The 25,523-nt window shown below is 45.2% G+C and overlaps 1 protein-coding gene across 1 annotated transcript in view; it reads right to left on the minus strand.

Annotated features, from left to right (window-relative positions):
- The window catches only part of LOC127581586 (proto-oncogene tyrosine-protein kinase LCK-like), a 92,230-nt gene extending 69,479 nt beyond the window's left edge, over positions 1-22,751 (minus strand). Inside the window, exon 1 of the mRNA XM_052036071.1 lies at positions 22,590-22,751. The gene's annotated coding sequence lies outside the window, so the exon portion shown is untranslated. The remainder of the gene's footprint in view (positions 1-22,589) is intronic.
- Positions 22,752-25,523: the final 2,772 nt, after the last annotated feature.

Raw genomic sequence — 25,523 nt, forward strand, 5'->3', positions numbered from 1 at the left:
AAAGGGATATTTCTGCTTTGTGGGAGGTATTACTATGGGCAAGGGGATGAGATATTATGAGCAGAAAGTGGGAATGTCTCTACAGATAAACAATATAGAACAATTCAGCAGTACAGCACAGGAACAGGCCCTTCAGCCCACCATATCTACACCGACTGTAATAACAACGTAAACTAGTCCCATCTGTCTGCACAATGTCTGTATCCCTCCATTCCCTGCCTGTTCATGTGCCTGTCTAAATGCCCCTTAAACATTGCTGTTGTATCTGCTCCCACCACCTCCCCAGGCAGCATGTTCCAGGCACCCACCACACTCTGTGTAAAAATCCTGGCACACAAATCTCCTTTAAACTTTCCCCCTTTCACCTTAAAGTTATAGAACATAGAACAGTACAGCACAGAACAGACCCTTCGGCCCACAATGTTGTACCGACATAGCTAATCCCTCCTACCTACAGAATGCCCCTATCCCTCCATCTTCCTCTCATTCATGTGCCCATCCAAGCCCCTCTTAAAAGCCCCCAGTGAATTTGCCTCCACCACCCTATCAGGCAACACATTCCAGGCATCCACCACTCTCTCAGTGAAAAAAAAGTACCCCTCACGTCTGTTCTGAACCTACCCACTCTCACCTTAAATGCATGCCCTCTGGTATTGGATCGCTCAATAATGGGAAAAAGATATTGTTTGTCCACCCTATCTATGCCCCTCATAATTTTATACACTTCCAACAGATCACCCCTCAGCCTCCGCCGCTCCAGAGAGAAGAGCCCAAGTTTGTCCAGCCTTTCCTGATAGCACATGCCCTCTAATCCAGGCAGCATCCTAGTACACCTCCTCTGCACCCTCTCTAAAGCCTCGACATCCTTCTTATAGTGAGGTGACCAGAACTGCATGCAATACTCTAAATGCGACCTAACCATAGCTCTATAGAGATGCATCATAATTTCTTGACTTCTGTACTCAATACCTCGATTAAAGAAAGCAAGCATTCCATAAGCCTTCTTAACCACCCTGTCTACCTGTGTAGCCACTTTCAATGAGGCATGGACTTGCACCCCAAGGTCTCTCTGCTCTTCAACACTGTTAAGGGTCTTGCCCTTCAGAGTGTACTGCCTCTTGACATTAGTCTTACCAAGGTGCAACACCTCACATTTATCCGGGTTAAACTCCATCTGCCATTTCTCTGCCCACATGGCCTCTTGTATTTAACATCTCCACCCTGGGAAAGACTCTGACTATCTACTCTATCTATGCTTCTCATAACTTTATATACTTCAGATTGTCCCTCAGCTTCCAATGCTCCAGAGAAAACCATCCAAGTTTGTCCAACCTCTCCTTACAGCTAGTACAATCCAATCCCGGCAACATTCTGGTGAACCCCTTCTACACCCTCTTCAAAGCCACCACATCCTTCCCAGAGTATGGTGACTAGAACTGCACACAATACTCCAAATGTGGCCTAACCAAAGTTTTATACAGCTGCAACGTGACTCTCCAACTTTTATACTCAATGCCTCAGCCAATGAAGTATGTTGTACACCTTCTTTAACACCCTATCCATTTGTATTGCCACTTCAGGGGCCCAAGGTCCCTCCGTACATCAATGCTCCTAAGAGTCCTGTACACATTCCTCCTTCATTTGACCTCCCAAAATGCATCACCTTACACTTGCCCAGATTAAACGTACACCCTGAGTTTTACTGTTTGTGCCTTTGTTAGCAGATGCAATGCAATGTCGAGCAGTTCAAGGTAGTTGGAAATATCAAAAATATAATTTAACTGCATAAGCATTTGTTATAGTCTAAAACCATGAGAAATATTCCTTCTAATGTTTCACTGTTTCTTTGCCAATTTTTGCAACTAAACTTATTCCTGATTCCACTTTGAAAACCTTGGAAGGAGCCACAGCCCTTCATGTCATGGAGCAATTCTATCTGGAACCCCCCGCCAGAGGGGACAGTGCAGTCAGATACAACACAGTGTTTGGAGACATTTGGACAGGCACTTAATAGGCAAGGCACAGGAGGATAACGTCCAGATGGGACTGGTGTCGATGGATGTGGTGGGCCGAAGGGCCTGTTTCTGCACTGTACCACTCTGCGATCCCCATGGCCAACAAAATACTGTTCCGGGTTCTTTTAGTTCAGGTTTGTGACCATCTCCTCACTCTAATTCCACGTATCGGGCACTTCCGTTGGTTACAGTGCTTGAATCTGTTTTCTTCAGATACAACAACTCGGCATTTTTAGCAAAGCCACAAAGCTGCAAAATTGAAGTGCTCAGTGAATCTAATCCAGTTTAAGGCAATTCATTCACCAGTTTTTTAATATCAAATTAATCTGAAAGCCTATTCACAGCCACCATGCCACCCCTTGATAACTTCTGGGCACCAGTGTAAGATTTTAAACTCCTGGTGGAGAGAGGGAAGGACAACACATTTAATGTGTTCACCTGGAAGCACTCTCTGTTGATCTTCCCAAAGATGTTCAGTCATTTGGAAAAAACCACTTTACTGCAAAAATAGTGCAAGCGGCACTAATGCAGGGGGCAAACTGTCAACCAATCACAACCTTTGGCCCATCAGCCATTTCAGAAGCCACAAGGACAGTGGAAACAAGAGGAAGTCACCCACAGATCTCACTATATGCCCAGTCCGGATCAGTCAGTCACCGGGGGTATTGATTAGAGTCGTAAATTGGTGCAGTCCCTCATAAAAGGCTTCAGTTCACAATGACCCATCTTCCGATGTGTTCCAATGAACCATCAGAAGAACTGGTAGACATTATGTGGTTCTAGGACCCCGCACCTGGCCTCCAGCCGGGTGAGCAGCATCTGTGTGTGTGTGTGGTGGGGGGGGGGGGGGAGGGGGGGGGGGACCTGCATCAGAACCTGCAACGTGGACTATTCCTTTCCCCCACAGACGCTGCTCGACCCGCTGAGTTCCTCCAGCAGGTTGTGTGTTGCTCCGGTGCTCCAGATTCTAACGTCTGCAGCCTCTGGTGTCTGAACTGCAAGCTGCCCCGGTAAGAGGCAACCATGGCATCCCCGATTGGAAACCCCGCCCTGTGTGAAGGTGGAGACGGAGACAGCCTTGTACATCACCACTTCAGCTGCTGACTGTGGTGGGATCGGCCTGAGCCACGTCCCCGAGCTCCCCCGGCAGCAGATCCAGGGGCGGTTCAATAAATGCACTTTGGACCGAAAGCGGTTGCTGCGGGATCCCGGAGTGCGGGGAGAGTCTCGGTCCCGGGTCCTGCACACCGAGCGGGAGACCGGCCGAGGATAGCGCGGTGCGGGAGTCTCCGCAAGGACATTGGGCTGCGGGAGATGGTGCGGTTCCTGCAGAGGAGAGCCCTGTGTGGGAGCGGGTGCGGACCCGCGGGGTGAGGTCGGTCCCGCGGGGTGGGGTGGAGGGGGAGGTGCGGTGCGGGTGTTTGCGTTCTCCGGTACCGGGACAGTGCGGGGAATTGGCGCACGACTGGACCTCTCCCCCCTCGGGCCAGCCCACCCACCGTGCCTCTGTCCCGGGTGGGGGTGAGACCCAACCACCGCACCCACCAGCTGCCGACCGGGGGCACCGGGTGACCCCGCCGCTCACAGGGAACCCCTCCCGCCGGCAAACCACGAACGGGAGGGGGGGGGGGGAATGATAGCACAGATTCGCTGGGCCGAACGGCCTTTATCTCTGGATGATGCCCTCCTGCAGGTGGCCATTCGGTCCACGCTCCGTGCTGCCCCCATGTTATCCCCGCCAGGCCGCTTATTTCCATCTGTAATTGGTTTACTGTTGCCACATGTACCACACACATCACCCCCCCCCCCACACACACCCCCAGTAGACAGAGGAAGCACAAGAGGAAAAAACTGCGTGCAGAATGGCCCAGGTTCCTCCTACCGCCTCAGAAAGTCCCGCCCCCACCAGTGGAAACATCTCCATCAGCAATTGTGTCTGAGCTGAAATCTTCTCCCACACAGGGTGCAGATCAGATAGTTCTCTGGAGAGCCCACGACTTGTTTTGAGCTCAGCCTCAGTTCTGGCCACCCTCAGTGCTGCCACACCCAGTGGGCCAGGGCTGGGCAAGAGCTGACTGCTTCGTGCCCCCGGTCCCATACCTCCTGAGATTGCAGGCCAGGAGGTACCTGTTACACCCGGCATTCTTCGTTCCAACTGCCCCTTCGGTGGAAGGGTGATGGACAAAGGGGTTGGGAGACCTGTTGTGGTGAAGTGCTTCCTGCTGGGCTGCATCCTGGGGACAGGGAGTAGGGTAAGAATCCCATTTCGAGGGAATATTCAGCAGAACTATTGCACTCAGGCCGGGATGGGGAGCCACTGGTGCTGAGTGAGTCCCAATGAGACCAGAAGTGTCGTCAACAGAGCAGGAAGAGGCCACTCGGCCCCTCAGTCCTGCTCCACTGTTCATGGCTGATCTCCCATTTCCCAGCTTCCCCCCATCTCCCATCATCCCTTTGGTGTTAAGCAACAGATTTACCTTCTTGGATATATTGGATGACTTGGCCTCCAGCCCTTTTCACTGGTGGAGAATCCCACAGGTTCACCACCCACTGGTGAAGAAGTTTCTCCCGATCGTGGTTCTGAATGGTTTCCCCCATACCTGCTGGTGCTGGACTCTCCGGACATCCCACATCTAGGCTGTCCAGTCCACAGGTACGTTACACTCTCATGGTCACAGCATACTCACTCTGACACACACCATAGAGTCATATAGCATGGAAACAGGCCCTTCGGCCCAACTGGTCCATGCCGACCAAGATGCCCATTTTAGCTAGTCCCATTTGCCAGTGTTTGGCCCATAACCTTCTAAACCTTTCCTGTCCATGTACCTGTCCAACTGTCTCTTAAAAGTTGTTATTGTACCTGCCTCAACCACTTCGTCTGGCAGCTCGTTCCACATACATACCACCCTTTGTGTAAAAAACTTGCCCCTCAAGTTCCTATTAAATCTCTCCCCTCTCACCTTAAACCCATGCCCTCTAGTTCTTGATTCCCCAACCCTGGGAAAAAGACTGAGTGCATTCACCCTACCTGTGCCCCTCATAATTTTATACACCTCTATAAGGTCACCTCTCAGTCTCCTACACTCCAAGGAATAAAGTCCAAGAAATGTTTTGAAGTACAGTGGGTCTTTATCATGGAAGAAACTGCTGCTGGATTCTCAGCAAAGGCAGATGTAACAGATTCCCAGTGAGCTAAAAATTGATAAAGTGAAGGTACCTGAAAGGTTGGCTGCACTTAAAGTGAATAACTCACCTGGTCCAGACAGGTGGATCTTTGTTCACTGAAGGAATTACTGATACAGATTGTGGAGGGATTGGCCACAGATGTCAAAAAATCTATCGATCCTGGTGGCTGAGGACTGGGGGACTGACAATGTTCTAACCTTACTCAAAAAAGGATGCAAGGATACACCCAGCAACTGCAGGCTAGTCAACTTAACCCTGCTTGTGATAAAACTAAAAATGATAATCTGCCACAGAAATTAGGAGTCAATTAGACACATGCAGATTGATTGGAGAAAGCCAGTTGGTTCGTTAAAGAAATTTCTGTCTAACTAACTTGACAGTTTTTTTGATGAAGTAACACAGGCCATTGGGCAGGAGATACAAAAGCCTGAAAGCAAGTACCACCAGGCTCAAGGACAGCTTCTGTCCCGCTGTTATAAGACTAATTGAACGGTCCCCTAGTATGATAAGATGGACTCTTGACCTCACAATCTGCCTCGTCATGACCTTGCACTTTATTGTCTGCCTGCACTGCACTTCCTCTGTAGCTGCATTCCGTTACTGTTCTTCCTTGTACGACCTCAATGCACTGATGTGATGAAATCATCTGTATGGACGGCATGCAAAACTAAGTTTTTCACTGTACCTCGGTACATGTGACAATAATAAAGCAATCCCAATTCCAGTTCCAATTCCAAATGTTGATGTGGTAGGCATGGATTCATAAATGGTATTAAGTATGGTCTGTAACAGGCATCGTTATGTTTGAAAGTCACAAAGAGAAAGGGGCAGTAGCAGATACAGTGAAAACTGGCTCAGTAGCAGTGAGAGGTTTTTTCACAGATTGGGGAAAAGTGTGGATCATTGCTCGCTGTAATAAATGACTCAGCCTTGAGTGCACAAAGCAACGTTTTCAAATCTGCGGATGGCACGATACTTGGAGAAGCAGTGAACCGTGAGGCGGACAGTACTGCTGTGTGAGAAGAGTGAACTAAGCTGGAGGGAACAATTCCAAAAGGTGCCCAAGGACAGTGTGCTGGGATATATGTGCATGGTTCATTGAAGGCCAGCCAATGACGCAGTTAGAAGGGCACAAGGCATTCCAGGCTTCATAAACAGAGGCGGGGATCACATGAACAAGGAAATCATAACCGGCCAACATAAAGAACTGGTCTGGCAACAACTGGAGGATGGTCTCCCATTCTGGGCACCACATTTTCAGAAAGAGATGAAGACCTGAGAGAGCACACAGCGGAGATTCACTGGGAAGATTCCAGGGATGAGGAACTTCAGCACCGTAGAGAGAGTGGGATAGTTCTGCTTGCAACAGGGTAGGGAATCCAAGACAGGATTTAAAATAATGAAGAGAATTGTCTGAGTAGACAGACAGAAGCTGTTCCCATCGGCAGAAAGATCTGGAACCAGGGATCAGAAGGAAGCACATGTGACCTGGGGTTGGGAGATTGGAATCTGGAATCAGCGCCAGAGGGCAGAGAAGTATGTATAGCCACATTACTCTTACATAGAGCTTGCATGGACTGGATGGGCCAATTTACTCCTGTGACTAAATTCTGGTCTAACTCCCTTTACAAGTTTGCAGATGACACCACCGTAGTAGGCCAGATCACAAACAACGATGAGACGAAGTACAGGAAGGAAATAGAGAGCCTAGTGTCGTGGTATCAAGACAACAGCCTTTCCATCAATGTCAGCAAAACAAAAAAGTGAATCATTGACTTCAGGAAACGGGCAGAGCATAAGTCCCTGTCTGTATCAATGGTACTGAGGTGGAGATGGTTGAGAGCTTCAAGTTCCTAGGTGTAAGTATCACCAACAATTTGTCCTGGCCTAACCACCTGGACACTATGGCCAATAAAGCACACCAGCACCTTTACTTCCTCAGAAGGCTAAAAAATTCAGCATGCCCTTGATGACTCTCACCAATTTTTACAGATGCACTATAGAAAGCTTCCTATCCGGATGCATCACAGCTTGGTACAGCAACTGCTCTGCCCGAGACTGCAAGAAACTGCAGAGAGTTGTGGACACAGCTCAGCACATCACGGAAACCAACCTCCCCTCCATAGGCTCTGTCTACACTTCTCACTGCCTCAGGAAAGCAGTCAACATAATATCAAAGACCCTACCACCTTGGACTTTCTCTCTTCTCCCATCGGACGGAAGATACAAAACCCTGAGAGCACGCACCACCATGCTCAAGGACAGCTTCTATCCGGCTGTTATAAAACTCTTGAACAGACTTCATATAAGCTAAAGATGGACTCTTGATCTCCCAATCTACCTCATCATGGCCCTTGCACTTTGTTTCTCTACCTGCACTGCCCTTTCTCTGTAGCTGGAACACAACATTCTGCATTCTGTCGTTGTTTTCCTTCGGTACTACCTTGATGTACTCATGTATGGAATGGTCTGTCTGGATGGCATGCAGACAAAAGTGTTTCACTGCATCTTGGTATATGTGACAATAATAAACCAAATGACCAAGTTACCAGATTTGGAGTCAGGGTGGATGGATCACAGGGCAGTCCAGAGCACCTCACAGCAGGGATTAATGCTTTACCCTTCCACACAGAACTGGCAGAGGATCCGATTTCAAAACTCTTGAGAAGTGGGAATTCAGCCTAGGAGCTGGAGAGTTGCAAACACAACAGTCCTGTTCCAGAAACGGGAGTGATGGGTGAAGCAGGGAACACCCCCTCAAAGCAAACCCCCAGACCCTGAGTAAGGACAAAAGGTTTTGTGGTTTAAAGTGAATGATTGTTTCCATTGGCTGATGAATTTCTGAAGAAGAGGATATTGATTCATGACCATGGGTGAAAGTAAAATCGTACTGCACGTGGCACTTCTTATCACAGGCTGATATTTGAGCCAGAGACAGAAGAACTTGTACTGACTTGAATTTGAAAGACTTGGGCAGGTGTGTGAGAACAGAACGCCCTGAGTCCAGGTCTGTGTGAAACACCAGCTCCTCCCTGGAAACAATTCACCAGCCAGTTCTTTATTCTATGAGGGAAATACCTGCAGTTCACAGTAATTGAAAGTTCACGAATTTTGGAAATCAAAGTCATATTTACGTAAATCATTAGGAGAACAAACAATTTCCTCCCACAGTTTGTATTTCTTACAGCCCTTTCATGTGGTGAACATTACAGGGTGCTTCACAGGAGTGGTATTAGTAAACATTCAGCATAGACATTGAATTTTCCCACTTTAAGTAACGCCACACTCTGTCCCCACCCCCACCACGCTTCTTCTTTTCTTCCCTTTCCTAGACTTTTTCTCTTTTTTCTACCCCCCTTTTATTTTTCTCCTTACCTGTGACCCCTCCCCCGGTGGATCTGCTCTCCCCTCCTCCCCGCACCTGCCCATCACTATCTCTTACCTGCATCTACCTATCACCACCCTGTGCCCACCCCACCTCCCCTCATTTGTCCACCTATTACTGCTCTGCTTTTCCCTCCTATATATTGGGCTTCCCCTTTCCCTATCTTCAGTCCTGAAGTGTCCTGACCCGAAACATTGACAGCCTGCTTTTCTCCACGGATGCTGCCTGGCCTGCTGAGTTCCTCCAGCATCATTGTGGTTTTCATCTGGATTCCAGCATCTACAGTCCTTTGTTTCTCTAGTATTAGTGCTATCAGTAAACCCTGATTCCCAGCCACAGAAGGAGATACAAGGGCAGGACAGGTGCCCAGATCCCTATGTACATGACTTAAAGAGTGCTTTGTAGAACAAGAGGAAAGGAATTCCAGAGCTGGCTGTCTAACATAAGGACACAAGAACTAGGGGCAAGTGTCGATCATTTGACCCTTCAAGCATGCCCCACCATCTTCCACCTTAGCACCATTTCACGCACTACCCACATATCCCTCGATTCGCTCAGGTCCAGAAATCCATTGGTCTGTTAGAATGAACTCAGTGACTGGTGAAACATCTCACCTGTATCTAGTCTCTCAAGTCCTTTAAGAATCTAGGTACCAGAGATAGGGCATAGATAAGGTGGATGGGAGCAGTGTGTTCCCCAGAGTAGGAGAGTCCAGGATTAGGGGGTATAGATTTAGGGTGAGAGGGGAACGATTTAAAGGGGACATGAGGGCAACTTTCTCACACAGAGGGCGGTGAGTATATGGAATGAGCTGCCAGAGGAAGTGGTTGAGGCAGATACAATAATATCATTTAAGATGCACTCGGATAGGTACACATGGAGGGGCGGGGCACAGAGACACTATGGCCCAAACGCAGGAAATTGGGACTAGCTGCATGGGCACCATGGTTGGCATGGACTGGTTGAGCCGAAGGGCCTGTATCCATGCTGTATTGCTCTATGACTCTATGACAATTATATCAGGGATGTACAGGAAGCCAGAAGTGGAAAGATTTTGGATGCTGGAGGAAGCTACAGAAATTGTGAGAGGGTCAGAGCAGTGCAATGTTGACAGAAGTTTAAAGTGGAGACACCACCAGACTGGGAGCCCTGTGAACTTGTGAGCACGGGAATGGCGGGCACAGGGTGCTAGTTAGATTGTGGTCAGAAGAGTTGATGGGATCAGATTCAGGGAGGAGATGTTGAGTTGCCCCTACAGTGTTGTTCTTCAGCGTAAGTAGAATCATAGAACATTTATGACATAGGAGGCCATTCGGTCCATCATCTCTGTGCCAGTCAAAAAAGGGCCTAATCCCACCTTCTATAGCCCCAGAGGTACATGTTCTGTTTGAATGTGACGGGGGTTTCTGCCTCCACCATCCTCTCAGGCAGTGAGCTCCAGACCCCAGACCCCCAGGGGAAATACTCTCCCCACTTCGCCAGTCCTCATACCAATTACTCTATGTCAGTTCCTCCTGGTTTTTGATCCCTCTGTAACAGGGAACACATTACCACTATTACTCCGTCAACACTGCACTACAATATGAGATTTACTCTCATAATTGTTTACACTTCAGATTCCTCTCTTCCAAGGAAACAACCTCAGCCTCTCCAGAGCTGGAGCTCTCCAGCCCTGGGCCCGTCATTGTACGTCTCCTCTGCACCCTCTGCAGTGAAGTCACACCTTTGCTGTAAGGTGGTGGACAGGACTGTACATGGCCTCCCTGTTATCATGCACACTTCCAGCACAACCTCCATGTTTTTATATTCTGTGCCTCGGCTAAGGAAGGAAGGCAATCCATTTGTCGATTTAGTCACCTTATTGACTGGTCCTGCTACACTTACGCTTCCATGCACATACACTCCAGGGTCCCCCTGTTCCTCCATGCCTCTCAGTATCCTCCCATGAATTGTATAACATCTTGCCATGCGGCATCACGTCAAGTGCATCACCTCACACCTCTCTGGATTAAATTCCATTTGCCACTTTTCCTCCCAATGACCATCGTTACCTTCTTGCAGTCTAAAGGTAGAACACTGGTGACCTGGGTTCAGTCCCAACCTCCGTTTCTGTTTGGGTGACCATTTGGGTTTCCCGCGGGAGCTCTGGTTTTCTCCCCATATCACAAGAACGTGCAGGTGGGGAGGTGAATTGGCTGTTGTAAACCAGCCCTAGTGCAGGTGGGTGTCAGGAGAACTGAGGGGAGTTGATTGGTATGTGAAAGGGAGGAGACTGCAGGGAGATAAGCAGGGGAATGGGACTAACACACAAGGTGCTGGAGGAACTCAGCAGCTCAGGCAGTATCTGTGGAGAGAAATGGACTATCAATGTTTCGGATTGAGACCCTGCATCTGGACTGCTGTGAGAGTGGGACGGATGCGTGTGCTCTGAGAGATGGCACAGATTCCACTGACAATATGAAAGCTTGAATCCTCACCGCTGACCACATGGCCAATTTTTCAGTCATTCAGCAAGTTTCATAAATATTACAAAAGGCAGGCGATGAAAGGCGGAGCCCTGTGAACCCCAGAGGAGGCAGCCTTCCAGTCACAGAAACACATGGCAGTCAGTGCTCTTTGCTTCCTGCCACTGGGCTAAATTTGGATCCAATGTGCCTCTCTATCCTGAATCCCATGGGCTTTTAGTTTTGTAAATACCTGATGAAGAGGGGCACAACCCTTCTGATCCCGGCACCATAACATCTCCCATTGGTTGAAAGTTCTTCAAGCATCATTCATCAGACTCCTTGATCTCCACTCCTGGAATTTCCCACCAGAAGTGACATTACATTCAGCTGGTTGACTCACATTTCATGTGGTGTACCAGAATGACATCAGACAATGAAATGACATCACTGGTAGACAGAGTCATGGAGAGATACAGTCCACCGAGACCGCACCAACCATCAACCACCCATTCACACCAATCCCACTTTTTATTCTCCCCACATTCCCATCAACTCCCCCAGATTCTACCCCTCAGCCACACACTGCGAGAAATTTACAGCAACCAGTTATCCCACCAACCAGCACACCTTTGGGACGGGAGGAAACTGGAGCAGTCACAAGGAGAATGTGCAACCTCCACACAGACGGCATCAAAGGTCAGAATCAAACCTGGGTCTCAGATGCTATGAGGCCAAAGCTCTACTCGCTGCACCACTGTGCCATTCGAAGTGCCTTCGTCATAAGTAGTGGACTCGTGGTTCCCCGAATATAATTGAGACATCACCATTTCGGGAAGTCATAAACACAGAAAGGTACCTGTGGCCACTCACAATTATTCATTAGATTGTGATTAACCCCATAGATAATGGTACAAAATCAGATGATTCTCCTGTAGGTTTTTAACATTTCAGGGAAAGCACAAAACCTGCCAGTTAAAAAATACTCGCCACAGTTTTTATCTTTTCATTATTGAAAAGATAAACTCCATAACCTTTAAAATTGTCATGGACAGGGGCAGGTGCAGAGAGGACAAGAGGTTTTTTAATTGGGGAAGGGCGAACTATGAGGCTATAAGGAGAGAACTTGGGAGTGTAAATTGGGATATCCTTTTTGAAGGAAAATGTACCATGGAGATGTGGTCGATGTTCAGGGATCTTATGCAGGATGTTAGGGATAAATATGTCCCGGTGAGGCAGAGAAGGAATGGCAGGGTGAAGGAACCGTGGGTGACGAGAGAGGTGGAACGACTTGTTAGGGAGAAGAAGGTAGCATATGTGAGGTATAAGCAGCAAGGTTCAGACAGGGGCCCGTGAGGAATATAGGGTAGCGAGGAAGGAACTTAAGAAAGGGCTGAGGAGAGCTAGAAGGGGACATGAAAGGCATTGGCTAGTAGGGTTAAGAAAAATCCCAAGGCCTTTTTCACGTACGTGAAGGGTAGGAGGATGGCTAGGGTGAAGGTAGGTCCGATTAAAGACAAAGGTGGGAGAATGTGCCTGGAGGCGGCGGAAGTGGGAGAAGTTCTCAATGAATACCTCTTCGGTATTCACCGAGGAGAGGGGTCTTGATGACGCGGAAGGGAGTGCTGGTAGGGGTAATGTTCTCGAGGTTGTAAATATCAAGAGAGAGGATGTGTTGAAGTTGTTAAATAATATTAAGACAGATAAGTCTCCGGGGCCTGATGGGATTTTCCCCAGGCTGCTTCAAGAGGCTAGGGAGGAGATTGTTGAGCCGCTGGTAAGGATCTTTGAGTCCTCGTTGTCCACGGGGATGGTGCCGGAGGATTGGAGGGTGGTGAATGTTGTCCCCTTGTTCAAAAGAGGTAATAGGAACAGTCGAGGGAATTATAGACTGGTGAGCCTTACGTCTGTGGTGGGTAAGCTGTTAGAAAGGATTCTAAGGGATAGGATTTATGAACACCTAGAGAATCATGGACTGATTAGGGACAGCCAGCATGGCTTTGTGAAGGGAAGATCTTGCCTCACAAGCCTGATGGAGTTCTTTGAGGAGGTGACTAGGAAGATTGATGAGGGTAGTGCAGTGGATGTGGTCTACATGGATTTTAGTAAGGCATTTGAAAAGGTTCCTCATGGTAGGCTTCTTCAGAAGGTCAGAGGACAAGGGATCCAGGGAAGCTTGGCTGTATGGATTAGGAATTGGCTTGCATGTAGAAAGCAGAGGGTTGTGGTGGAAGGAGTGCCCTCGGATTGGAAGGCAGTGACTAGTGGTGTCCCGCAGGGATCGGTTCTGGGACCTCTACTTTTTGTGATATTTATAGATGACTTAGATGAGGGGGTGGAGGGCTGGGTTAGTAAGTTTTGCGGATGACACTAAGATCGGCGGTGGTTGTGGATAGTGTGGGGGGCTGTCGGAGCTTACAGAGGGATATTGATAGGATGCAGAGCTGGGCTGACAAGTGGCAGATGGAGTTCAATCCGGAGAAGTGTGAGGTGTACACTTTGGAAGGACAAACTCCAGGGCAGAGTACTGGGTGAATGGCAAGGTACTTGGCAGTGTGGAGGAGCAGAGGGATCTGGGGGTTCACATTCACAGTTCATTGAAAGTTGCCTCACAGGTGGAAAGAGCAGTTAAGAAGGCCAATGGGATGTTGGCTTTCATAAATCGTGGGATTGAGTTTAAGAGCCGCGAAGTGATGATGCAGCTTTGCAAAACTCTAGTTAGGCCACACTTGGAGTACTGTGTTCAGTTCTGGTCACCTCATTATAGGAAGGATGTGGAGGCGTTGGAGAGGGTGCAGAGGAGATTTACCAGGATGCTGCCTGGATTAGAGCGTATTGAATATAAAGAGAAGCTTAAGGTGCTAGGGCTTTGTTCACTGGAAAGGAGGAGGATGAGAGGAGACATGATAGAGGTATATAAAATATTGAGAGGAATAGATAGAGTAGGCAGTCAGCGCCTCCTTCCCAGGGCACCAATGCTCAAGACGAGAGGGCATGGCTTTAAGGTTATGGGTGGGAGGTTCAGGGGAGATGTCAGGGGAGATTTTTCACCCAGGGAGTGGTTGGTGCATGGAATGCACTGCCTGGGGTGGTGGTGGAGGCAGATACATTGGACAGGTTCAAGAGCTTGTTGGATAGGCATATGGAGGAGTGTGAGATAGAGGGATATGCGGGAGGAAAAGGTTAGGTAGTGTGAGGGTGGTTTGATGGACAGCACAACATGGTGGGCCGAAGGGCCTGTTTTGTGCTGTATGGTTCTATGGAAGCCAGTCATTTTCTCTGAATTTCTGGATCCATTAACAAGTCATTGACTTGTTTTTTTCATCCATTTGAATAATAAGTGATATTACTAATTAAATAACTAATTCACACATTAAAATAATCAAGAAAACAATGACAAAATTAAAACCATCTGTGGATAGTTCAAATGCTCAGTTCCTCTGTTGTCCAGCACTTCCTCACACAGACATGGTTAAATGTGGATATGTGCAACCTTATCATGTTATACTGTAGATAATCACAAGGACATATTGCAAGTGTTGGAAAGTGACATTCAAGTTGGTAAAAAGTAACACACTTTATTCTCTTAAGAAGAAATTCAGTGGGAATATGGAGCAGAGAGAAAATACTAGACCCCATCATTGTTAAGTGGCACTAACTTGCAATTAACCTGCTCACTGAAGCTCAGTTTGGGTGTCACCAGGACTGTTTGGGGTCCAGAACTGATCCCAGCTTTGGTCTGAACATGGCCCAAAGAGATGAATTCCAGAGGCGAGGTGAGAGTGATTGCCATGAACATCAAGGCAGTATTTGACTGTGGTATCAGGAATCCCAATAGGCATCAAAGGGAAGCCACTCCAATGGATGGAGCCAGACCTTATAGCTCAGTAACAATACCCTTGTGTTGTTAAAACGTTCTTAGTGATCACTTGCTGTGGCCTTAGCACATTAGGGATCCATCTCTGTTTGTGAACAGGGGATTAGGAGAAGGATGCCCTTAATCAGGGACCTCAACTGAATATTGTGCCCAGCCAATTTCAATTAAATATGTTGTATTGAGGTCTTCATAACGTTATCGCAGTGTGTACACATTTTATGCTTAATTTTGGAAGCATCTTGTTTCTGTTTGGGTAGTTGTTCCTGGGTGTAGTGGGGCCATCAACCTCGCTGTGCCTAGGATTCCTAGCATTTTAAATCATCCCCAGTTTATTGGAATCCACAGAGATTTGACCACTTTGTTTTACACATTAGCTGACAACACACTACGGCGAAGAACCACAGCATCTAAATATGGGTTAAAATCATTGCTTTAAACAGACCCAGGAATTAAATTCAATAGTAAGGAGAATGTCTTTGATTTATACCAATCACTTGAGGGGTGATCTAGTATGGCCATTTTGACATTTCAACAGGATTCCACTTAATGTCTGCTGATAATTACATTCTATAGTTCTGCTTATTTGGGGCTAATTACTTCCATGTAGATCTCTGGTTTGTGAAACAACATCAAAGAGAATTCAGTTACAACCAATACAAAATGAAATTCAATCAATAGATGAGTATAACTCAGGTAACCGTCAACATTTTAAGTGTACATCTTTAAGAGCACACTTTATAGAAGGGGTATCTTTCAACTTGTCAGATGTTGTGTCCTCTGATTAAAGTGGTTGTTTTCTTTAAAAAATATTGTTAAACTGGTTCAGGCATATCTTTATAAGTACATTTTTGGGAGGAGGAGGAGGAGAAGTCCATTATCTGTACATGTACCAACCTGTTGTGTTTTCCATAATTGATACCTATGTTGCTCATATAATGAGACTGAACAGAGCTGATGTGCCCAGTTCTAGGGAACACAGTTTAATGCTGTTCAATTCCAATCAACAAATCCCAATTTCAGAAATGATCAGGTTGCATCCAGAGGAAAAGTCCAGGCTTTTCAAATTGCAGAGATGGAACCACTCCCATTTCTCAACACAGAGAAGATAGGAACATGGAAATTAGGATCAGGTCACTCAGACCCTCACGTCTGCTCCACTTAATAAGACCTTGGGGTCCAAGTCCATAGGTCTGTGAAAGAGGCTTCACCAGTAGATAGGGTGGTAAAGAAGGTGTATGGCTTGCTGGCCTTCATCGGTCAGGACATTGAAAGTTATGTTGCAGCTGTTTAAATCTTTGGTTAGGCTGCATTTGGAGTATTTTAGGCAATTTCTGGTCACCTCATTACAGGAAGGATACAGAAGCTTTAGAAAGGGTGCAGAAGAGGTTTATCATGATGGTGACTGGATTAACAAATGTTAGCTCTAAGGAGAGGATGAAGAAACATAAATTGTCTTCTCTGGCGCGTCGGAGGCTGAGAGGAGACCTGATAGAGGTTTATAAAATTATGAGAGGCATAGATAAGGGAGATAGAGTCTTTTATCCAGGGTAGAAATGTCAAATATTAGAAGACATAGCTTTAAGGTGAGAGGGGGAATGTTTAAAGGAAATGTACGGAGTGGGTTTTTTACACAGAGGGTGGTAGGTGCCTGGCACGGGCTGCCAGGAGTGGTGGTATGATAGTGACGCTTAAGAGGCATTTAGACAGACATGTGAACATGCAGGGAATGGAGGAATATGGATCATGTGAGGCAGATAGGTTGAGTTTTATTTGGCATCACGTTTGGCACAGACATTGTGGGCTGAAGGGCCTGTACTGGGCTGTACTGTTCTATGTTCGGTTCTAAGATCACAACATCAATTCTGCGTTCCAGTCTACACATGGCAACCTTTCCCCTGGGGATTGATCCACCTCAGCTTGATGAAGAAGGTTCCCAAGACTCATGATTGTCCGAGAAAAAAAATCATCTCATCCCTGTGTTAAGAGATGACCCCTTATTTTTAACTACTGACTCTAATTCTAGATTCTCCCAGTCAAGAATAACACCCTTTTCACACCCACCCTGTGAAGACCCCTTCTGGATTTTACACATTTCAGTTGTCTCCTCTCACGCTTCTGTTGCAGCAGACACAAATGCAGCCTGTCCAACTTTTCCTCAGAAGACAACACGCCCGTTCCAGGTAGCAGTCTACAAAACTTTCCCTGAACTACTCCCAATAAAATCCTTCCTTTGGTGGCCAGTTACAGCATGCAGTATTCCAGAAGAGGTCTCACCAACCAAGATTTGTGTCACGATTTGTTGTACTTTCCCTCAGTTCAATGGAGCAAGCTTTAAATGTAGTGATTCCTTTCTGGCCATTGCCTGGGTCTGTCTCAGGCTTCATTAGAGAACACTCACAGTCCCTGGGATTCTTCTGTCTCTCATGAAAACAATTCTTTGCTGCCAACTTGGACTATGCAAGTTAGGACAAAAGCCGACAGCTGAATTTTTGCTGTTAGTTAAAACTGGCATTTTTGTGAAAAAATGACCAAATGAAAACCGACGTGATTAAATCAAAAATTAAAACAGAAGTATAACATTCCAAAATAATGCCTAATATAAAAACAACTGTTGATGTTCTTAAACTATTTTCTGTTTTGATCCTTAAAGTAAAGTAAATTCAGCCAGTTTACAGTTGAAACTACCGTATGCTGGGAAGGTTTGGGCATTTAAAACTGGTCAGAAGCCACTTTGGGAAATCATTACTCATTTTAAACGGAGCAGGGTGTGCTTTACAAAATTCTAGTTTCGCCATCGACTGGGGAAATCCTCTTGGTTTCAGTATCAAAATGATTTTAGAATTCATGCTCTGGGATCATCATTAACCATACTGAGGTGACTGTGAATTTTTGATAACCTGACAGCCAGTGTTGAGCAGTAAAATTACCCCTAGCTATTCAGCATAGGTGCCGTATGTCCAGAGTCTATATAATATGTTTTGAAAACAGTCCAACTCTTATCAGAATCAAATTAAACTTCATCTTTCCAAACAAATTAGTTTCTGTAATGTGGAATTCATTTGAAACAACCCTTCTCACTGTAAATAAATACTAAGAGCTCAGAAGCCATAGAAAGTCTATAGTTTTCACTGTTATTTATCAAAAGGGCTATGAGCTTAGAATATTCCAATTGTCATAGAATGTTTTCCAATTAATGTCAGGATTAATGAGACAGAAATGCTCATCTCTATTAACAAAGGAGAAACTTCGCACCATCTTATCTCTGGTTGTAATTGAAAAGGGAAGACTGTCCACATTTTGATGTGTGTAAATCCTTTGGTTGGCAAGCCTTGGCTTCCATCAGCTCCAGATTCCGACATCACACCTCTCTGCACTGGAGATCTACATTCTGCACCATGGCTTTCTGATTAACATTTGCCATTAATAAACTTCACCTGATATAGAATATAGTGGCACAGGCAAAACCTTACATTTTAAAATGAAAATTATAGCATGATATCCACTACTGTGTTTCCATAACATGCCTCAGCCATCAGAATGAATCAGAGAGTCATAGACAGATACAGCATGGAAACAGGCCCTTCGGCCCACTGAGTCTATGCCAACCATCAACCACCTATTTGCACTAATCTTACATTTTTTATTCTCCTCACATTCCCATCAACTTTCCCCAGATTCTACCCTTCACCCACACACCAGGGGCCATGTACAGCAGACAATTAACTCACCAACCCGCACGTCTTTGAGACATGGGAGGAAGTTGTAGCGCCCAGAGGAAACCCACACAGTCACAGGGAGAATGTGCAAACTCCACACAGACAGCACCCAAGGTCAGGATTGAACCTGGGTCTCTGGCGCTGTGGGGCAGTGGCTCCACTTGCTGTGCCACTGTGTCCCCCTATCCGGATGGAGTCATTATCCACTTGTATGATGTGTATGATTGTACACGATAACTGATGGTTAATTATTTTAGTTTAGAAGAAATTTAGGCAATGTTGAATAACGCCAATCGTATTCTGGCATTCGCTAAATCGCAATGATCAGTAGGTTGTCCTTAGCTTTCAAACTTGCAATGTTGAAATTAGTGCCTGTATGGTTAAAGCAGTCAATGATTGCTCTGGTTAAATGCATATAATTTGCAATTGTTACAGCAGAGAGGGTAAATTAAGTGTTAAACAATTTTGCTTTTATAACTGAGCTGAGAACACAGTGAAAATAATGTTGGATATTTAAATAAGAGGATAAGAATTAAGAGCAGCAGTGGAAAGGGTGAGCAGCTTCAAGTTCCTGGGCACCAACATCTCAGAGGATCTATCCAGGGCCCAACATATTGACGCAATCACGAAGAAGGCACGCCAGCAGCTTTGCTTCATTAGGAGTTAGAGGAGATTCAGTATGTCACCAAAGGCTCTTACAAATTTCTACAGATGTACGGTGGAGAGCATTCTGACTGGTTGCATCACCACCTGACATGGAAGCTCCAATGCATAGGATCAAGAGGCTGCAGAGGGTTGTAGACTCAGCCAGTTCCATCACGGGCACAACCCTCATCACCATCGAGGACATCTTCAAGAGGCGGTTCCGCAAGAAGACTGCACCCATTAAGGACCCTCACCATCCAGGACATGCCTCCTTCACGTTACTACCACTGGGGAGGAGGTACAGGAGCCTGAAGACCCACACTCAACGATTCAGGAACAACTTCTTCCCCTCTGCCATCAGATTTCTGAACGATTCATGAACCCGTGAACACTACCTCGATATTCCTCTTTTGCATTATTTATTTATTTTTAAACTTATAGTAATATTTATGTCCTGCACTGCACTGCTGCCACAAAACAACAAATTTCACGACATATGTCAGTGATAATAAACCTGGTTCTGATTCTGAGGAGGTCACTTGGCCCTCAAGCCTGCACTGCCATTCAATAAGAACATGGCCGATCTTTTATCTTGGCGGCGCTCTCCTGCATACGCATTGACTCCCTTAATATTTAAAAATCAATTTCTGGCTTAACTATACTCAGCACCCGATCCTCCGCAGCCCTCTACGGCAGAGAATTCCAGAGGTTCACCCACTGGGTAAAGACATTTCCTCTCATGTTGTCACGGACCACTGGCCCCACCTTGAGACAGTGACCCCTGGTTACATGGCTCCCACATCTGCCCCTGAAAGTTGAACCTTAGTGCCTCAGAAATATTTGTGCTAAATTATCGTTACACTTTATTGCATGTTTTACAGGAAAAAAATCTTCCTCTCTTCATTGCTGAAAATGTCAAATTGTATAATCATTTCAATGACATATCCATAATATAACTTGGGTTAAAATAATCTTAAGATTTGTAACGATTAAACATTTTCTGAATTACTGACGCTTGGTTTACAAAGACTGGAGCAATGTATTTACGGTTCAGTGTAGTTTACAGACTTCACTATATGCCACTTAATAGAATTTTGCTGCCTCTACCTCAGTCTCATTTATTGACACTGAAATCCTCATTCAGACATGGCTACCTCCTGACTCAACAGTCCCAGGGTTTTCCTGGGTAGATTCAAATCTTCTGCATTAACTTCCTATAGTCATCCATTTTCTGTCCACTTACAGCACCAAGCCCCACTCACAGATCACCACTGTATTCACTGACCTGCATTGCCTCCTAGTCCACTAACACCTCACTCTTTAAAGGATCCTTCTCCTGTTCTAATCCATCTATGGTACCATCCATTCCTTCTCTAACCTGGTCAATGCCAATAACTCAGTCTTCCTCCAAATCTGGGTGCTTCTTCCTTATACAGTTCTTTCATCCCATGCTTGGTAAGTGTCTGGGTTCCAAGCTCTGTGACTCCCTCCACCATTTTCTCTGCCTTAACCTCTCTCTCCTGAACCAACGCCTTGTCCAAGCTTGAAGTCAATTTTCCTTTTGTCCTTTGTCAATTTTTTTGTCTTTTGCAAAGGGCCAAGAGATGCCTATTCCTGGCACTATGTAAATGAACATTGTTCAGATAGTACACAGTAAAATCCGTCCTAAAAAAACCCTCTAAAGTGGGAGTTTAAAATCCTGATTTAAAATTCTGATACAGCTTCTAAAACCAAATCGGTTTGTTGAAACTGCAATTGAAGGTAGTTATACATTTTTAATGCAAAAAATAGTCCTCAATGAACTTTGTAATGTATGAATAAATGCAATGGACAAGTGCCTCAGGAGTCAAGGTCACTACACAGCCAAACTCAGTTTTGGATTGCACCAGACAGTCTCTGGAGATAGTGTGAACCAGGAATGGACCAGGGCCAGGAAAGGCCAGAGAACCCTGGATCTGCTGTGTTCTGTGGAATCGCAAACAAATATCATATTTGGAATCTTTGCAAATAACAAGAATATTAATGACATAATGGAACAAATTAACCATGTTGTTACCTATAGCTTTACGAGAATAACCTTCTCTTGCATTTTTGGATCAGAACTAAACATTTTATTTTATATCCATGTCCTGTGTTATATGTAGCTGCCCAGTTATAGAGTGAAGGTTGTACTAAAGCACTGGACGCCAGCATCAAAATATTGATCATAGATTCTTATGGTCAACCACTTGGGAACTTTAACATTATCAGCATGAATTGAGAGGAACGGCATGGTAGCGTAGCAGTTAGCGCGACGCTATTACAGCGCCAGCAATCAGGGTTCGATTCCCGTCGCTGTCTGTAAGGAGTTTGTACGTTCTCCCGTGTCTGCGTGGGTTTCCACCGGGTGCTCCGGTTTCCTCCCACATTCCAAAGACGTACAGGTAGGTTAATATGGGTTTAAAAAATGGACGGCATGGACTCGTTGGGCCGGAAGGGCCTGTTACCACGTTGTAAATAAAATTTAAATTTAAATTTAATTTAGATTTAATTTAAAATTTAATTTAAATTACCCTCATTCATTTCCTGTACTCTTTAGATTATTCTTTATGTTTTCTCTGGGGGCCCATTTTACTTGATGATTGTATGAATTACATAGATAGCATTCAGATTTTAATATCTGCAGTCCTTGAAATATCAATGTACAGTATTGTCATTTTACAGTATTGTCATTAAAGGAAGCATTGTTAAAAATCACAGGATGATTAAATATGGTTATAGTATCTTCAGGTAATATGTTATCATCATCCCTGATCACCACATTCTTCAAAATGTGTAATAAATATCCTGAATCAATTCAGGCCAATTCAAAGAGTTTAAACCTCTGGATTCCAGCAGAAGGGGAGTTTTACATATAAATAGGTGAGATTAAGTGGATGGATAGTAAAATAAAAGCCAACGTTTTGGCTTTCAGGATACACCCATGTCACTTGTGTTGTTGACGGGAGTGCATTCGATAACATGGTGGAGAGACTCGGTAGAGCAAAGGAATTAGAATCAAGCAAACTAATGGAGGAGAAACATTTTCCAGTTTCACTGAGGGACAGAACAAGTTACTACCTCCCAAAACAACATTAGTTGTCTTCAATGAAGTGGTATAAATGGCACCATCCATCTAGATACAAATTTAATTCAAATGATCCTACTAACTCTATGCATTTCAAAAACAGAGAAGAACCCTGCCTAAATAAGGCGACTTTGGTTGTAACATTCCTCAGAGCAGTGGACACTAGGCCAAATGTAGGATACACCACAGGTCCATAAGAACATTCGACGTACCTTTTTATTTCCTTGTGAACGATATCTCCTCTACATTGTACTGTTCACACGAGGTGGAAAAGTGTCGGTTCTCTTTCCCCAGTGAGGGCTATGGAATTAAACAAGTACAGTCTCATTGAAGGAACGCCATTGAATTCATCGCACTCTTTCCCACAAGCTGCAGCCGCCTCTCAGCTTGACACTATTTCACCATGCGTCGCGTTTACCTCAGAAGGAGATGCTTTGTCTTCTCCTACTGATTAACTCATCTGCACAAGTAGCATGTGGCAATCAACCACTTCCTGTTGAAGTGAACAATACCAGAAAGATAGACAAGGCTGTGAAGCCTAATCTGTGGGGTCCCTCTTGCAGGTGCATTTGTTTCAACTCCACAATAAAGGGCCACGGAAGCCTAGATCATAGAACGGGCACCAAAAAATATATGACTCACACTTGGGAGGACCAGTGAGTTCCTTGTAGAAGAATGCATGAGGCTGTGAGACTTTCAGTCACTATCCAGGCACCAACGGCCCACATTGCAAAGCTCCTTGGAAGTTTGGGTGTGGCACTGCCACTCAGAATGTGAGAAGGGTAATGGAGGGTGCTGCCCAGGTGTATTGACCGAGGCAGCCACCAACTATTTCAGAACTGCAGGGGAGCCTTTTCCTGTGGAAAATGAACACCTGAAATAGAAAAGGTTCCTGTCCCTAATTGCCAAATTTTCTGGTTCAGAGATCGAACAATGACTTGGTAACAAATTATTTACTGAAACACATGGCCCAGTTTCGGAAGCCTACAAATCCAACCCAACTCTTCCATTTTCAACCTGCTCCTTGGGCTTCAGGTGACCCAGTCTTGGCCAGGTGCCAGCCTACCTGTTATTGATCTCAGCATCTGGAGGTTCTGGGCAGCCTGGCATCAACCTGGGTGAAGTACAAATGTACAAATCACATTAACTAACGTGTGGTTTATGTGGTCCATACACCATATTTTTATGTAAGTTTACTCAAGGTACGCAGCAGCATGGAAACAGGCCAGATGGCCCATCCTCCATGCCAGTGTTTACGTTCCACTCAAGCAGCTTCCTCTCCTTCATCATCTAAACCAATAGTGTGACCCTCTCTCCCCTCCCCACCACCACCTCCCCCCGCCCCCCCCTCCCCGCCGTCCAACCTCCCCTTAAATTAATCTACATTATTTGCCCCAATCACTTCCTTTGGGAGCAAGTTCCACATTCTCATCAGTATTTGGGATATGGATTTTTATTCAGAACTTCCCATTGGATTATTTTGGTGACTATCTTGTATTGATGGTCTCTAGTTATACTTTTCCCTCCCGCAGAGGACTTTCTTTCTGTATCCACTAAACACAAAAGCATTTGCAATTTCAAAATTCTCCCTTGATCACCCCTCAGCTATCTTTTCTCAAGAATACAGAGACACAGCTTTCAAGGTAATAGAAAGTGCAGAGTGTTGGTGTAGAATGCTTACAGGAGGGTACTGCCAATGCCTCCTACATGTGGCCTCAGTAGGCTTTACCAGAAAAACAAAGATTCTAATATGCTTTTGGTTCTTGGAAAATAAAGATTCCAGCCTTCAAAAGGTTAACAAGTGTTTTGCGTTGATAGAGAAACTTACTTCCTTTCTTCAATTAACTCAGTTGTCCAAAGATACTTTGATAAAAATGGGCAAATTACCAATGGATCACTCTAGAAAATATTAAGTCAAAGTCAAAGTCGAGTTCATTGTCATCTGCACAAGTACGTGTGTGCACAGGTGCAATGACAAACTTACTTGCAGCAACATCATAGCCATATAGCATTATACATGCAATATTGACAAGAAAAGCATAAATTATATATAAATTATACACAGTTTGCACAAGGGAGAACACAATTAGAACAAAAAAAACAAAGTCTATTTTAGTGCAAAGTGATCGTAGTGCTGCTATACCGAAGTACTGATTAGGGATGTTCAGGTTGGTTCAAGAACCAAATGGTTGAAGTGAAATAGCTGTTCTTGAACATTCTGCAGTATTATTGATCTTGCTTTGCATGCATCTGGAACATTTACCTTGAGAAGACATCTGTGTTCAGGGCATGGACTGGTATAAAGTGATCACTGACAAAATCCTGAGCATTTTAGCAGATTTACAGAATTCAGAATAATCATTTACTCGAGAAGTTGGCCCTCCAAATGTTCCTTCCTTATTTCCACCTAGAAGCTGTGCTGAAACACATGTCCCCACTTCATAGCCTGTAACAATTCAATTGTTCCTCTGCTAGCTTGAGTATATGTTTGACCACAATTTAATTCTTGTGGTTTCTTTCTGAGTAATTTTGCAGTTACATTGTGCATTTGCATGGTTGAGGTTTAGCTGGTACAGGATGTAAGGAGGAGGATATTTACTCCATGTTTCAAGAGTGCCATTTCTGCAGTTGTGAAACCTTTGGGAGGACAAGTACCTTCACAGATTACAGGTGCTGTTGGAATTGACATGACTGCCGAGGAGAAAAGCTAAACAGTGTGGCAGACAACAGGGTCAGCAGCATTTCCCTGCTATCATATGTTGTCATTATTTTCAAGCACTTTCTTCGACCAGCTGATCTTTCATCCTCTGTTACAGCTCAGCCTACCTCACCCAGCCAGTATCACAACCCAGCTTTCAACAGCCACGCAACAGGCTTCAGGCTTTTAGCTAAAAGATAAGCTTCTGTATCAAAGCTTAAACAATGAAAGTGTACCACCTCTGGTTACTGGAATATGTACTGATGTTTGGTGCACAGTCTCACACTTGGAATTCTTTTCAGACTCAATCATTCACTTTAAAGCAGCACATCAGTATAAGGAGGCTGGTTCAATGTTGTTTACATTGTTAAATCTGATTGTAGAGACCCCCTTTTTAAGACAATATGAAACATTGATGTTCATATTGTTGAACTAGGTCATAGGCAAA

This window comes from Pristis pectinata, chromosome 22, assembly GCF_009764475.1.
Source record: "Pristis pectinata isolate sPriPec2 chromosome 22, sPriPec2.1.pri, whole genome shotgun sequence".
Classification (NCBI taxonomy): domain Eukaryota; kingdom Metazoa; phylum Chordata; class Chondrichthyes; order Rhinopristiformes; family Pristidae; genus Pristis; species Pristis pectinata.